The sequence below is a fragment of the Bos mutus genome, chromosome X, assembly GCF_027580195.1.
Source record: "Bos mutus isolate GX-2022 chromosome X, NWIPB_WYAK_1.1, whole genome shotgun sequence".
NCBI classification, from domain to species: Eukaryota; Metazoa; Chordata; class Mammalia; order Artiodactyla; family Bovidae; genus Bos; species Bos mutus.
In genome coordinates, this window is record NC_091646.1 from 67,093,423 (window position 1) to 67,110,209 (window position 16,787).

Genomic DNA, 16,787 nt, shown 5'->3' on the forward strand with positions numbered 1-16,787 from the left:
CTTGTTCTTTGGAAAGATCAACACAATTGTTAACTAGACTGACCAGTAAGAAATACTGAAGATTCATAATAGTAAAAAAATGAAAGAGTGGATATCACTACTAATCTTACAGACATAAAAAGACTGTAAAAGACTATGAAAAATTGTACAGCCACTATGGAGAACAGTGTGGAGATTCCTTAAAAAACTGGAAATAGAACTGCCTTATGATCCAGCAATCCCATTGCTGGGCATACACACTGAGGAAACCAGAAGGGAAAGAGACACGTGTACCCCAATGTTCATCGCAGCACTGTTTATAATAGCCAGGACATGGAAGCAACCTAGATGCCCATCAGCAGGTGAACGGATAAGAAAGCTGTGGTACATATACACTCAGCCATTAAAAAGAATACATTTGAATCAGTTCTAATGAGGTGGATGAAACTGGAGCGTATTATACAGAGTGAAGTAAGCCAGAAGGAAAAACACCAATACAGTATACTAACGCATATATATGGAATTTAGAAAGATGGTAACAATAACCCTGTGTATGAGACAGCAAAAGAGACACTGATGTATAGAACAGTCTTATGGACTCTGTGGGAGAGGGAGAGGGTGGGAAGATTTGGGAGAATGGCATTGAAACGTAAAATACCATGTATGAAACGAGATGCCAGTCCAGGTTCGATGCACGATACTGGATGCTTGGGGCTAGTGCACTGGGACGACCCCAGAGGGATGGTATGGGAGGAGGAGGGAGGAGGGGGTTCAGGATGGGGAACACATGTATACCTGTGGCGGATTCATTTTGATATTTGGCAAAACTAATACAATTATGTAAATTTTAAAAATAAAATAAAAAAAAAGACTGAAAAATTGTATGACAGCAAAGTAGATAATTTAGAGGAAATGGGCAAATTCTTAAACTGAAGAAGAAATAGCCAAGCTGAATAGATTTATAAGCAGTAAAGAGATTAAATTACTAATCCAAAACTAATCAAAAAGCCTAGGCCCAGATTGCTTCATCACTGAATTCTGCCAGAGAGTTAAGAAAAGATTAATACCAATACCTCACAAACCTCCCCCCCCCCAAAAAAAAAAATAAAGGAGGGAATTATTTTGAACTCATTCTGTGAGACTTATATCATCCTGATACTGGAATAAAAGACATCACAAGAAAACTAGAGAACAATATCCCTTATGTGTATAGATACTAAAATCCTCAAAAAATACTGGTAAACAATCCAACAACTGTACAGCATAGCCAAGTGGGAGTTACCCTAAGCATACGAGATTAATAAAACTCCCACAAATCAATGTAATACACCATCATAATAAAGAGCAAAAACCATATGATCATCTCATTAGATGCAGAAAAAGTATTTGACAAAATCCAATAACCTCTCATGACAAAAATGCTTGATAAACTAGACATTCAAGGAAACTTCATCAACTATGAAAAACAGCTAACATTATACTTAATAGTGAAAGACTGAATGCTGTCCTCCTAACAATAGGAATGAGACAAGAATGTTTGGTCTTTCCACTTCTATTCACTGTTGCACTGGAGGTTCTAGTCAGGGCAATTAGGTAATAAAAACAAAGCTAGAGGACTCAACTTCCAAACTGTAAAACTTACTCCAAAGCTACAGTAATCAAGATGTATATAGTACTGACCTAAGGCTAGAAATACAAATCAGTGGAGTAGAACTGAGAGTCCAGAAATAAACCATTATATTTACAGCCAACTGATTTCTGACAAAGGGTGCCAAGATGATTCAATAAAGACTGAACATTCTCTTCAGCAAATGGGACTTCAACAACTGGATATCCACATGGAAAACAATGAACATAAACTGCTTTACAGATATATAAAAATTAAGTCAAAAGTAGTTCATAAACCTGAATGTAAGAAAACTAAAACTCTTAGAAGAAAACATAATATATCTTCATAACCTTGGATTAAGCAATTGTTTCTTAGATGAGACCTAAACAGCACAAGTAATATAAGAGAGAACAGATGAATTGAACATCATCAAATCAGCAACTCAACAACTCAACTTTTCTGCTTCAAATGATACCATGAAGAAACAGACCGTTAGAATGGGACATAATGTTTACAAATCATATCTGATAAGCGGCTATATCCAGAATATATAAAGAATATAATTACAACTCAATAATTTAAAAATCCAATAACCCAATTAAAAATGAGCAGAAGAGCTGGATAGAAATTTTCCTAAGAAGATATACAAATGTCTAATAAAAACATGAAAAGATAGTCATTAGAGAAATGCATATCAAAACCACAAAGAGATACCACTTCACACTGACTATAATCAAAAAGAAAATAATAATGTTGCAGAAATGTGGAGAAACTGAAACTCTCATACATTGCTAGTAGGAATGTAAAATGGTGTGGCTGCTATGGAAAACAGTCTGACAGTTCCTTAGTAACTTAAATAGAGTTACTGTATGACCCAGAAGTTCTACTTCTAGATACATTACCCAAGAGAATTGAGAATATATGTTCACACAAAAACTCATACATGAGCATTCATAGTAACATCATTCCTAACAACAAAAAATGTAAACAACTCAAATATACACCAATTGATGAATGGTAAATATAATATTTTCTACCCAAACCATGGAATATTTTTATTGTCATAAAAAAGAACAAATCCGTGTTACTTATGGATGCTTCCCACATATTGTATGCTTTCATTCTAGAACATGCAAATCTATAAAAATAGAAGGTAGATTAGTAGTTGTTCAAGCTGGTTTTAGAAAAGGCAGAGGAACCAGAGATCAAATTGCCAACATCCGCTGGATCATGGAAAAAGCAAGAGAGTTCCAGAAAAGCATCTGTTTCTGCTTTATTGACTATGCCAAAGCCTTTGACTGTGTGGATCACAATCAACTGTGGAAAATTCTGAAAGAGATGGGAATACCAGAACACCTGATCTGCCTCTTGAGAAATTTGTATGCAGATCAGGAAGCAACAGTTAGAACTGGACATGGAACAACAGACTGGTTCCAAATAGGGAAAGGAGTTCATCAAGGCTGTATATCGTCACCCTGTTTATTTAACTTATATGCAGAGTACATCATAAGAAGCGCTGGACTGGAAGAAGCTGGAATCAAGATTGCCAGGAGAAATATCAATCACCTCAGATATGCAGATGACACCACCCTTATGGCAGAAAGTGAAGAGGAACTCAAAAGCCTCTTGATGAAAGTGAAAGTGGAGAGTGAAAAAGTTGGCTTAAAGCTCAACATTCAGAAAACGAAGATCATGGCATCCGGTCCCACCACTTCATGGGCAATAGATGGGGAAACAGTGGAAACAGTGTCAGACTTTATTTTTCTGGGCTCCAAAATCACTACAGATGGTGACTACAGCCATGAAATTAAAAGACTCTTACTCCTTGGAAGGAAAGTTATGACCAACCTAGATAGCATATTGAAAAGCAGAGACATTACTTTGCCAACAAAGGTTCGTCTAGTCAAGACTATGGTTTTTCCTGTGGTTATGTATGGATAGGAGAGTTGGACTGTGAAGAAGGCTGAGCACCGAAGAATTGATGCTTTTGAACTGTGGTGTTGGAGAAGACTCTTGAGAGTCCCCTGGACTGCAAGGAGATCCACCCAGTCCATTCAGGAGATCAGCCCTGGGATTTCTTTGGAAGGGATGATGCTAAAGCTGAAACTCCAGTACTTTGGCCACCTCATGTGAAGAGTTGACTCATTGGAAACGACTCTGATGCTGGGAGGGATTGGGGGCAGGAGGAGAAGGGGACAACAGAGGATGAGATGGCTAGATGGCATCACTGACTCGATGGACGTGAGTCTGAGTGAACTCCAGGAGTTGGTGATGGACAGGGAGGCCTGGCGTGCTGCGATTCATGGGGTCGCAGAGAGTTGGACACGACTGAGTGACTGATCTGATCTGAGAGATAGTGTGGTGGGGGTGTAAATGGGAAGTTGCTGATAACGGATACAGGATAAGTGTATTGACTATAGCCTGTGTTGTGTGGTTCATGACACAGATGTGTTTTGTACATATGCTGACCCTGTAGTGTGTTGCTAGTGTTTTACTTCTGTATTTCAAGAGGTGCATTGAAGTAAGAAATCAGTAGCCTCAGTTTTTCTTCTGGTCTCAGTTATACAAATCTTCAACTGCTATTTCCAAAGGTTCATTTACCTACTTAAAATATTGATGATATATATTTTTTAAAAAAACCTCTAGTATCGTACATCGAACCTGGACTGGCAACTCGTTTCATATATGATATTATACATGTTTCAGCTGGTGCACTGGGATGACCCAGAGGAATGGTACGGGGAGGGAGGAGGGTTCAGGATGGGGAACACGTGTATACCTGTGGCGTATTCATGTTGATATATGGCAAAACCAATACAATATTGAAAAGTTAAAAAATAAAAAATAATAATAAAGCATCAAAAATATTTCAAAAAAAAAAAAAGCCTCTACAGATGCTGCCTTTAACAGTACTCATGAAACATGAAAAACAAACCCTTCTCCCACCAGTAATATTATATGCCAGGTTGTCTATAAATAAAAGCCACTACATAAATTAGATGCTGTAAGTTTAAAAATAGGATGCAATTATAGTTAATACTTTCAAAATTAATAGTCTCATAGTTATATAGATGATCAGAATTTGATGAAATCTCAGGTGGTTTAGTCCAGAGTTCAACAAACTTTTCCTGTAAAGGCAGTATCTAAATATGCCACACTCCTGAAATTTTCTGGTTTTTCCCATGTTTGACTCCCGTAATTTAGTTCATAGGTTTTCTAGCCTTGTATGTTCCCACCTTGTGTTTATTTTTCTTTTAATGCAACACATCACTCATTTGTACAATAAATAACTGTCACTAGAACAGTGAACCTCAGGGTGGTCAGGAATTGTCATAAATACATGAAATTCATAAAAAAATTTAAGTCCCATTTCAATTTCCTATCTACCACCAGATTTATTAACATATGAAAATCAGTTGCTTATCCTTTCTTTTATCTCACTTTAGCCTAGTGATAATGGGGGGGGGGGGGATGAAAAATGACCAAAGGTCAATACACAAAGGAAGAAGTTTAGGCATTGATAATCTGAGAATAAAGTTTTCAGCTATAGAATAATTAGGAATTAACTAATTGAGTACTTAGTTGAGCCAGTTCTTCTCCCAACTGACTTCCCTTCCTGTTAAAACTCTGGTGTTAAGGCTTTTGTAAGCAGAGCACTCAATGAAAAGAACAGCTTTCTAGACTTGTTGCTGAGTGTCCTTTTCAAAAATAATATTTCACTACAGGATTTTGGTTTCCCTAAGGAAAAAGCAAGAGATTTCCAGAAAAACATCTATTTCTGCTTTATTGACTATGCCAAAGCCTTTGACTGTGTGGATCACAAGAAACTGTGGAAAATTCTGAAAGACATGGGAATACCAGACCACCTGACCTGACTCTTGAGAAACCTATATGCAGGTCAGGAAGCAACGGTTAGAACTGGACATGGAACAACAGACTGGTTCCAAATAGGAAAAGGAGTACATCAAGGCTGTATATTGTCACCCTGCTTATTTAACTTATATGCAGAGTGCATCATGAGAAATGCTGGGCTGGAAGAAGCACAAGCTGGAATCAAGATTGCCGGGAGAAATATCAATAACCTCAGATATGCAGATGACACCACCCTTATGGCAGAAAGTGAAGAGGAACTAAAGAGCCTCTTGATCAAAGTGAAAGAGGAGAGTGAAAAAGTTGGTTTAAAGCTCAACATTCAGAAAACTAAGATCATGGCATCTGGTCCCATCACTTCATGGCAGATAGATGGGGAAACAGTGGAAACAGTGTCAAACTTTATTTCTGGGGACTCCAGAATCACTGCAGATGGTGATTGCAGCCATGAAATTAAAAGACACTTACTCCTTGGAAGGAAAGTTATGACCAACCTAGATAGTATATTGAAAAGCAGAGACATTACTTTGCCAACAAAGGTCCGTCTAGTCAAGGCTATGGTTTTTCCAGTGGTCATGTATGGATGTGAGAGTTGGACTGTGAAGAAGACTGAGCGCCAAAGAATTGATGCTTTTGAACTGTGGTGTTGGAGAAGACTCTTGAGAATCCCTTGGACTGCAAGGAGATCCAACCAGTCCATCCTAAAGGATATCAGGCCTGGGTGTTCATTGAAGGGACTGATGCTGAAGCTGAAACTCCAATACTTTGGCCACCTGATGTGAAGAGCTGACTCACTGGAAAAGACCCTGATGCTGGGAGGGATTGGGGGCAGGAGGAGAAGGGGACGACAGAGGATGAGATGGCTGGATGGCATCACCAACTCGATGGACATGAGTTTGAGTGAACTCTGGGAGTTGGTGATGGACAGGGAGGTTTGGCGTGCTGCAATTCATGGGGTCACAAACAGTCAGACACAACTGAGCGACTGAACTGAACTGAAGGTCCTGCCATTTCTATCTGCATTTAAAAAAAAGAAATGAAAAGTGTAATAATATCAAGTGAAGCTTTCATAATAATTTCAAGTGGTTATGCCCTCTGTAAGGTCTCAGAGGTATTAACACTATTCTTCATATTTTAAGATCACATGAAATCTATTAGTGTATCATTTAACCTCTAGCTCAGAATGCATCTTGTTTGTGTGGTCTCTGCCTCCATTTGTGTAGCCATCCTAATTTAATGTTTAAAATTATAGTTAATGTTCTAAGATGATTAACATAACCAGCTCTAACACAAGTGTGGTAAAGTGTTTTAATGAACTCCTCCTGGTTAACAATGAAAAGTTTTCAGGCCCTGGTAAATAGGGTTTGTGTGAATATCACTCATTCATTAAATATGACAGAAAAATGTGAAAACGTGAGGACAGACACAAGGAGAACATAGCCATTTGATGACAGAGACAGAGATTAGAGTGATGACACCTGCATGCCAAGGAATGCCCAAGGCTACCAGAAACTGGAAAAGGCAAGACAGAATCCTCTCCCAGAGGTTTGGGAAGGACCATGACACTGCTAACACTTTGGTTTTGGACATCAAGCCTCCAGAACTATGATGAATTTGAGATCTTGAATCACTGAACAACAAGCCCAGAGTTAGCCAACTGAAAACAAACAGAGCTAGAATCTGCTCCACATCAGTTCAGTTCAGTTCAGTCACTCAGTTGCGACCCCATGAACTGCAGCACACCAGGCCTCCCTATCCATCACCAACTGCCGGAGTCTACCAAAACCTGTGTCTATTGAGTCGATGATGCCATCCAACCATCTCATCCTCTGCCATCCTCTTCTCCTCCTGCCTTCAACCTTTCCCAGCATCAGGGTCTTCAAATGAGTCAGCTCTTCGCATCAGGTGGCCAAAGTATTGGAGTTTCAGCTTCAGCATCAGTCCCTCCAATGAACACCCAGGCCTGATCTCCTTTAGAATGGACTGGTTGGATCTCCTTGCAGTCCAAGGGACTCTCGAGTCTTCTCCAACACCACAGTTCAAAAGCATCAATTCTTCAGCACTCAGCTTTCTTTATAGTCCAACTCTCACATCCATACATGACCACTGGAAAAACCATAGCCTTGACTAGATGGACCTTTGTTGACAAACTAATCCACATCAAATGATCCGCAAAGCCTATTCAATTATGTTGGAGTCAAGGAGTGGTTCTCAACTCCTTCAATCCTGGATACATATCTGAAGAACCTAGGACAAATAGGTGAGAATTTCCAAGGACAGCGTCAAAATATGAGCAGAAACCACTGGGGAATTCTGTTTTCAGTACATTCAGAAAGCATCATACTGCAAAATTAACTAAGGTTTTTTCACAGAAGTAGAACAATGCTAAAATTTGTATGGGTCCACAAAAGACCCTGAATAGCAAAAACAATTTTGAAAGAATGAAACTGAAGGCTTTTCCTGATTTTAAATCGCCACTCCAGTACACTTGCCTGGAAAATCCCATGGATGGAGGAGCCTGGTGGGCTGCAGTCCATGGAGTCGCTAGGAGTTGGACACGACTGAGCGACTTCATTTTCTCTTTTCACTTTCATGCACTGGAGAAGGAAATGGCAACCCACTCCAGTGTTCTTGCCTGGAGAATCCCAGGGACGGGGGAGCCTGGTGTGCTGCCATCTCTGGGGTCACACAGAGTTGGACACGACTGAAGTGACTTAGCATAGCATAAAAACAAACATGTAGACCAATGGAACAGAATACAGAGCCCAGAAACATACCCAAGCATATATGATCAACTGATTTTCAACAAGGATGCTAAGAATACACCATGAAGAAAGAACACTCCCTTTAATGTTAATAAATGGTGCTGGGAAAACTGGATAGCCACATGCAAAAGAGTGAAATTAGACCCATTCTTACACCATACACAATAATAACTACAAAATGGATCAAATACTTAAGTGTAAGACCTGAAATCATAAAACTCTTAAAAGATAACATAAGGAAAAATCTTCTTGACATTGGTCTTGGCAATGATTTTTTGCATGTGGCTATCCAGTTTTCCCAGCTTTATTCTTTCTCAATTGTTTTTGCTATTCAGGGTCTTTTGTGGACCCAAATTTTAGGATTGTTCTATTTCTGTGAAAAATGCTATAAGACTTTGTTAGGGATTACACTGAATCTGTAGATTGCTTTGGGTAGTATGGACATTTTAACTATTAATTCTTCTAGTGCCTGAAAACAGATACCTTTACATTTATTTGTGCCTTCTTCAGTTTTGTCACCAATGTTTTTTGGTTGAGAGTGAACAGATATTTCACCTCCTTAGTTAAATTTATTCCTAAGCTTTTTGTTTATTTTTTTGGATGCTATTTAAATGGGATTTTCTTCCTTTTCAGATTGATCACTGTTGGGTTAAAGAAATCCAACAGATTTTTATATGTTGGCTTTTTATCCTATGACTTTACTAAGTTGGTTTCTTAGTTTTAAGAGTTTTTGGTGGAGTCTTTAGGGTTTTCTATATATATAGGATTATGTCATCTGCAAACAGATAATTTTCCTTCTTCTTTTCCAATTTTGATGCCTTGTATTTCTTTTTTTTTTTTTTTGGTCTGCTTGCTCTGCTAGTACTTTCAGTACTATATTGAATGGAGACTGGGCATCTTTACTTTCTGATTTTCCCTAATTATGATGTGAGGTTTTCATAAATGGCTTTTATTGTATTGAGGTAAGTTCCTTACATACCTATTTTTTTGTGTGAGCTTTTATCATGAATGGATGTTGAAATGTGTCAAATAATTTTGCTGAACCTATTGAGATGATCATGTAGTTTTGATTCCACTAATGTAATGTATCTTATTGATTGATTTGCATGTGTTAAACCAACCTTGAATCTCAGAGTTAAATCCTACTTGGTCTTTTTTTATGTGCTATTGAATTTAGTTTGCTAGTATTTTATTGAGAACTTTAACATCTACATTCATTTTTTTAAATGTGCACCATTTTTAAAGTCATTATTGAATTTGTTACAATATTGCTTCTGCTCTGTGTTTTGAGTTTTTTTTTTACTGCAAAGCGAGTGGGTTCTTAGCTCCCTGACTCAGGATCAAACCTGCAGTCCCTGCATTTGGAAGGCAAAGTCCCAACCACTGGACTACTAGAGAAGTCTTTCTTCTTTTTTAATGTAGGCATTTTTCACCATAAAATTCCCCCTTTGTACTGCTTTTGCTGCATCTGATACATGTTGGTATCCTGCATTTTTATTTTTGTCTCAAAATCATTTTTACCCTTTTGATTTCCTACTTGACCCAGTGGTTCTTTAAGAGTATGTCATTTAGCTTCCAAATATTCATGAATTTTTCCATTTCTTACTGTTACTGATTTCTAGTTACATTCTACTGTGGCTGGAAAAGATACTTGGTATGATTTCAATATTCTTAAACTTATTAAGACTTGTTTTGTGGCATAACATGATCTGTCCTGGAGATGTTTCATGTGCACTTCAAAAGAATGTATTCTGCTGTTCAGTAGAAAGTTTTGTATACATCTGTGATGTCCATTTAGTCTATAGTGTTGTTTAGATAAACTGTTTATTTTCTGTCTGGATATTCTATTCATTATTGAAAGTGAGTTATTGAAATCTACTATAATTGCATTGCTGTCAATTTCTCCTTTCAGATCTGTCAATATTGCCATATATACTTAGGTGCTCTGATGTTTGGTGCAAATATTTATATTTGCAATATTTTCATTTTGAATTGACCCTTTTATCATCATATATTGACCTTTGTCTCTAGAGACAGTTTTTGACTTAAAATATTTTGTCTGCTGTAATTGTAGTCACTCCTGCTCTCTTTTTCTTACCATTTGCTAAGAATATAATTTTCCTTCCATTTACTTTCAGCCTATGTGTGTTCTTGAATCTAAAGTAAGTTTCTTGTAAGCAACATACAGTGAGATCTTGGTTTTTTAGTCCATGTAATCACTCTGTATCTTTTTATTAGGTATTTTAGTCCGTTTACATTTAAAGTACTTATTGATAGGAAAGGATTTACTATTGGATTTACTATTACTATTACTTTTGTTTTGTTAACTGTTTTCTGATTGTATTGTAGTTCTTTTATCCCTGTGTAGGGGGCATGATCAGTCCTTGTAGCCTGGTGGGCTACAGTCCATGGGGTCACAAAGAGTCAGACACGACTGAGTGACTAACATCAATGAATAGTAAGGATTGGTTAATTAAGGATTAATTGTCTGCTGAAGCCAAGTGGCTCATTGTTGAATTTTATCCATGTTGTTTTCTACCTGGTATGGGCAATATTGCCTCCCAATCTGCCCTGTTGTTCCTTTGGGTAATTTGAGAATTTTCTTTTTGGTGCCCACGGCAGTGAATGACTGCTAGTAGTTTTGGCTTTTTGAGCTGCTTCTGGGAGATGTAAAATCTCAGCCCCATACAGAGGAATTTTGTGTATTTATTTATTTTTTTAAATTTTATTTTATTTTTAAACTTTACATAATTGGATTAGTTTTGCCAAATATCAAAATGAATCCGCCACAGGTATACATGTGTTCCCCATCCTGAACCCTCCTCCCTCCTCCCTCCCCATACCATCCCTCTGGGTCGTCCCAGTGCATTAGCCCCAAGCATCCAGTATCGTGTATCGAACCAGGACTGGCAACTCGTTTCTTACATGATATTTTACATGTTTCAATGTCATTCTCCCAAATCTTCCCACCCTCTCCCTCTCCCACAGAGTCCATAAGACTGTTCTATACATCAGTGTTTCTTTTGCTGTCTCATTACACGGGTTATTGTTACCATCTTTCTAAATTCCATATATATGCGTTAGTATACTGTATTTATGTTTTTCCTTCTGGCTTACTTCACTCTGTATAATAGGCTCCAGTTTCATCCACCTCATTAGAACTGATTCAAATGTATTCTTTTTAATGGCTGAGTAATACTCCATTGTGTATATGTACCACAGCTTTCTTATCCGTTCACCTGCTGATGGACATCTAGGTTGCTTCCATGTCCTGGCTATTATAAACAGTGCTGCGATGAACATTGGGGTACACGTGTCTCTTTCCCTTCTGGTTTCCTCAGTGTGTATGCCCAGCAGTGGGATTGCTGGATCATAAGGCAGTTCTATTTCCAGTTTTTTAAGGAATCTCCACACTGTTCTCCATAGTGGCTGTACTAGTTTGCATTCCCACCAACAGTGTAAGAGGGTTCCCTTTTCTCCACACCCTCTCCAGCATTTATTATTTGTAGACTTTTGGATCACAGCCATTCTGGCTGGTGTGAAATGGTACCTCATAGTGGTTTTGATTTGCATTTCTCTGATAATGAGTGATGTTGAGCATCTTTTCATGTGTTTGTTAGCCATCTGTATGTCTTCTTTGGAGAAATGTCTATTTAGTTCTTTGGCCCATTTTTTGATTGGGTCATTTATTTTTCTGGAGTTGAGCTGTAGGAGTTGCTTGTATATTTTTGAGATTAGTTGTTTGTCAGTTGCTTCATTTGCTATTATTTTCTCCCATTCTGAAGGCTGTCTTTTCACCTTGCTAATAGTTTCCTTTGATGTTCAGAAGCTTTTAAGGTTAATTAGGTCCCATTTGTTTATTTTTTATTTTATTTCCAATATTCTGGGAGGTGGGTCATAGAGGATCCTGCTGTGATGTATGTCGCAGAGTGTTTTGCTTATGTTCTCCTCTAGGAGTTTTGTAGTTTCTGGTCTTACGTTGAGATCTTTAATCCATTTTGAGTTTATTTTGGTGTATGGTGTTAGAAAGTGGTCTAGTTTCATTCTTTTACAAGTGGTTGACCAGATTTCCCAGCACCACTTGTTAAAGAGATTGTCTTTAATCCATTGTATATTCTTGCCTCCTTTGTAAAAGATAAGGTGTCCATATGTGCGTGGATTTACCTCTGGGCTTTCTATTTTATTCCATTGATCTATATTTCTGTCTTTGTGCCAGTACCATACTGTCTTGATAACTGTGGCTTTGTAGTAGAGCCTGAAGTCAGGTAGGTTGATTCCTCCAGTTCCATTCTTCTTTCTCAAGATCGCTTTGGCTATTCGAGGATTTTTGTATTTCCATACAAATTGTGAAATTATTTGTTCTAGCTCTGTGAAGAATACTGTTGGTAGCTTGATAGGGATTGCATTGAATCTATAAATTGCTTTGGGTAGTATACTCATTTTCACTCTATTGATTCTTCCAATCCATGAACATGGTATATTTCTCCATCTATTAGTGTCCTCTTTGATTTCTTTCACCAGTGTTTTATAGTTTTCTATACATAGGTCTTTAGTTTCTTTAGGTAGATATATTCCTAAGTATTTTATTCTTTCCGTTGCAATGGTGAATGGAATTGTTTCCTTAATTTCTCTTTCTGTTTTCTCATTATTAGTGTATAGGAATGCAAGGGATTTCTGTGTGTTGATTTTATATCCTGCAACTTTACTATAGTCATTGATTATTTCTAGTAATTTTCTGGTGGAATCTTTAGGGTTTTCTATGTAGAGGATCATGTCATCTGCAAATAGTGAGAGTTTACTTCTTCTTTTCCAATTTGGATTGCTTTTATTTCTTTTTCTGCTCTGATTGCTGTGGCCAAAACTTCCAAAACTATGTTGAATAGTAATGGTGAAAGTGGGCACCCTTGTCTTGTTCCTGACTTTAGAGAAATGCTTTCAATTTTTCACCATTGAGGATAATGTTTGCTGTGGGTTTGTCATATATAGCTTTTATTATGTTGAAGTATGTTCCTTCTATTCCTGCTTTCTGGAGAGTTTTTATCATAAATGGATGTTGAATTTTGTCAAAGGCTTTCTCTGCATCTATTGAGATAATCATATGGTTTTTATTTTTCAGTTTGTTAATGTGGTGTATTACATTGATTGATTTGCGGATATTGAAGAATCCTTGCATCCCTGGGATAAAGCCCACTTGATCATGGTGTATGATCTTTTTAATGTGTTGTTGGATTCTGATTGCTAGAATTTTTTTAAGGATTTTTGCATCTATGTTCATCAGTGGTATTGGCCTGTAGTTTTCTTTTTTTGTGGGATCTTTGTCAGGTTTTGGTATTAGGGTGATGGTGGCCTCATAGAATGAGTTTGGAAGTTTACCTTCCTCTGGAATTTTTTGGAAGAGTTTGAGCAGGATAGGTGTTAGCTCTTCTCTAAATTTTTGGTAGAATTCAGCTGTAAAAACCATCTGGACCGGGCTTTTGTTTGCTGGAAGATTTTTGATTACAGTTTCAATTTCCATGCTTGTGATGGGTCTGTTAAGATTTTCTATTTCTTCCTGGTCGAGTTTTGGAAAGTTGTACTTTTCTAAGAATTTGTCCATTTCTTCCACGTTGTCCATTTTATTGGCATATAATTGTTGATAGTAGTCTCTTATGATCCTTTGTATTTCTGTGTTGTCTGTTGTGATCTCTCCAGTTTCATTTCTAATTTTATTGATTTGATTTTTCTCCCTTTGTTTCTTGATGAGTCTGGCTAATGGTTTGTCAATTTTATTTATCCTTTCAAAGAACCACCTTTTGGTTTTGTTGATTTTTGCTATGGTCTCTTTTGTTTCTTTTGCATTTATTTCTGCTCTAATTTTTAAGATTTCTTTCCTTCTACTAACCCTGGGGTTCTTCATTTCTTCCTTTTCTAGTTGCTTTAGGTGTAGAGTTAGGTTATTTATTTGACTTTTTCTTGTTTCTTGAGGTGTGCCTGTATTGCTATGAACTTTCCCCTTAGGACTGCTTTTACCCGTGTCCCACAGGTTTTGGGTTGTTGTGTTTTCATTTTCATTCGTTTCTATAAAATTTTGATTTCTTTTTGATTTCTTCTGTGATTTGTTGGTTATTCAGCAGCGTGTTGTTCAGCCTCCATATGTTGGAATTTTTAACAGTTTTTCTCCTGTAATTGAGATCTAATCTTACTGCATTGTGGTCAGAAAAAATGCTTGGAATGATTTCTATTTTTTTGAATTTACCAAGGCTAGCTTTATGGCCCAGGATGTGATCTATCCTGGAGAAGGTTCCATGTGTGCTTGAGAAAAAGGTGAAATTCATTGTTTTGGGATGAAATGTCCTATAGATATCAATTAGGTCTAACTGGTCTATTGTATCATTTAAAGTTTGTGTTTCCTTGTTAATTTTCTGTTTAGTTGATCTATCCATAGGTGTAAGTGGGGTATTAAAGTCTCCCACTATTATTGTGTTATTGTTAATTTCTCCTTTCATACTTGTTAGCATTTGTCTTATGTACTGTGGTGCTCCCGTGTTGGGTGCATATATATTTATAATTGTTATATCTTCTTCTTGGATTGATCCTTTGATCATTATGTAGTGACCTTCTTTGTCTCTTTTCACAGCCTTTGTTTTAAAGTCTATTTTATCTGATATGAGTATTGCTACTCCTGCTTTCTTTTGGTCCCTATTTGCATGGAAAAATCTTTTTCCAGCCCTTCACTTTCAGTCTGTATGTGTCCCCTGTTTTGAGGTGGGTCTCTTGTAGACAACATATGTAGGGGTCTTGTTTTTGTATCCATTCAGCCAGTCTTTGTCTTTTGGTTGGGGCATTCAACCCATTTACGTTTAAGGTAATTACTGATAAGTATGATCCCGTTGCCATTTACTTTATTGTTTTGGGTTCGAGTTTATACACTGTTTTTGTGTTTCCTGTCTAGAGAATATCCTTTAGTATTTGTTGGAGAGCTGGTTTGGTGCTGCTGAATTCTCTCAACTTTTGCTTGTCTGAAAAGCTTTTGATTTCTCCTTCATACTTGAATGAGATCCTTGCTGGGTACAATAATCTGGGCTGTAGGTTATTTTCTTTCATCATTTTAAGTATGTCTTGCCATTCCCTCCTGGCTTGAAGAGTTTCTATTGAAAGATCAGCTGTTATCCTTATGGGAATTCCCTTGTGTGTTATTTGTTGTTTTTCCCTTGCTGCTTTTAATATTTGTTCTTTGTGTTTGATCTTTGTTAATTTGATTAATATGTGTCTTGGGGTGTTTCTCCTTGGGTTTATCCTGTTTGGGACTCTCTGGGTTTCTTGGACTTGGGTGATTATTTCCTTCCCCATTTTAGGGAAGTTTTCCACTATTATCTCCTCAAGTATTTTCTCATGGTCTTTCTTTTTGTCTTCTTCTTCTGGAACCCCTATGATTCAAATGTTGGGACATTTAACACTGTCCTGGAGGTCTCTGAGATTGTCCTCATTTCTTTTAATTCGTTTTTCTTTTTTCCTCTCTGATTCATTTATTTCTACCATTCTATCTTCTAATTCACTAATCCTATCTCCTGCCTCTGTTATTCTACTATTTGTTGCCTCCAGAGTGTTTTTAATTTCATTTATTGCATTATTCATTATATATTGACTCTTTTTTATTTCTTCTAGGTCCTTGTTAAACCTTTCTTGCATCTTCTCAATCCTTGTCTCCAGGCTATTTATCTGTGATTCCATTTTAATTTCAAGATTTTGGATCAATTTCACTATCATTATTCGGAATTCTTTATCAGGTAGATTCCCTATCTCTTCCTCTTTTGTTTGGTTTGGTGGGCATTTATCCTGTTCCTTTATCTGCTGAGTATTCCTCTGTCTCTTCATCTTGTTTAAATTGCTGAGTTTGGGGTGTCCTTTCTGTATTCTGGCAGTTTGTGGAGTTCTCTTTATTGTGGCATTTCCTCACTGTGTGTGGGTTTGTACAGGTGGCTTGTCAAGGTTTCCTGGTTAGGGAAGCTTGTGTCGGTGTTCTGGTGGGTGGAGCTGTATTTCTTCTCTCTCCTTTCGAAGAGTTGGGTTGCTTTTCTGGGTGCCTCATGTCCTCTGCCGGCATTCAGAAGTTGTTTTGTGGATTTTACTCAACGTTTAAATGCTCTTTTGATGAATTTGTGGGGGAGAAAGTGTTCTCCCCGTCCTACTCCTCTGCCATCTTGGCTCCTCCCCGAATTTTTTTGTATTTAAAAGTCCTCTCTCTTTCCGGATATCTTCATAGGCATGTAAAACAAAGAAGGCGTATTTTGAGTCTGTATATATATGTTTATAATTTTCTCTTCCTCCAAGGTTAAAGCTCAAGTTACAGCTATTAGCTCAGTACTCTGGTCTGAAGAGTTACGTGGCAAAAGTTTTGCTACTGTAATGCTATAAGCACTCAGAATAGCATACCTTGCCCTTCTGACTCCATCTTTAATGAAACTACTGCCATTAGTAAACCATTCTTCCTCAGGCTTTTCTATGGCCTGATCTGTTATGTCAGGCCTCTAGGCTTCAAGCTCGTCTAGGATTTCAAGGAATGTGTTAGTTCTGGGCTTTCCAGA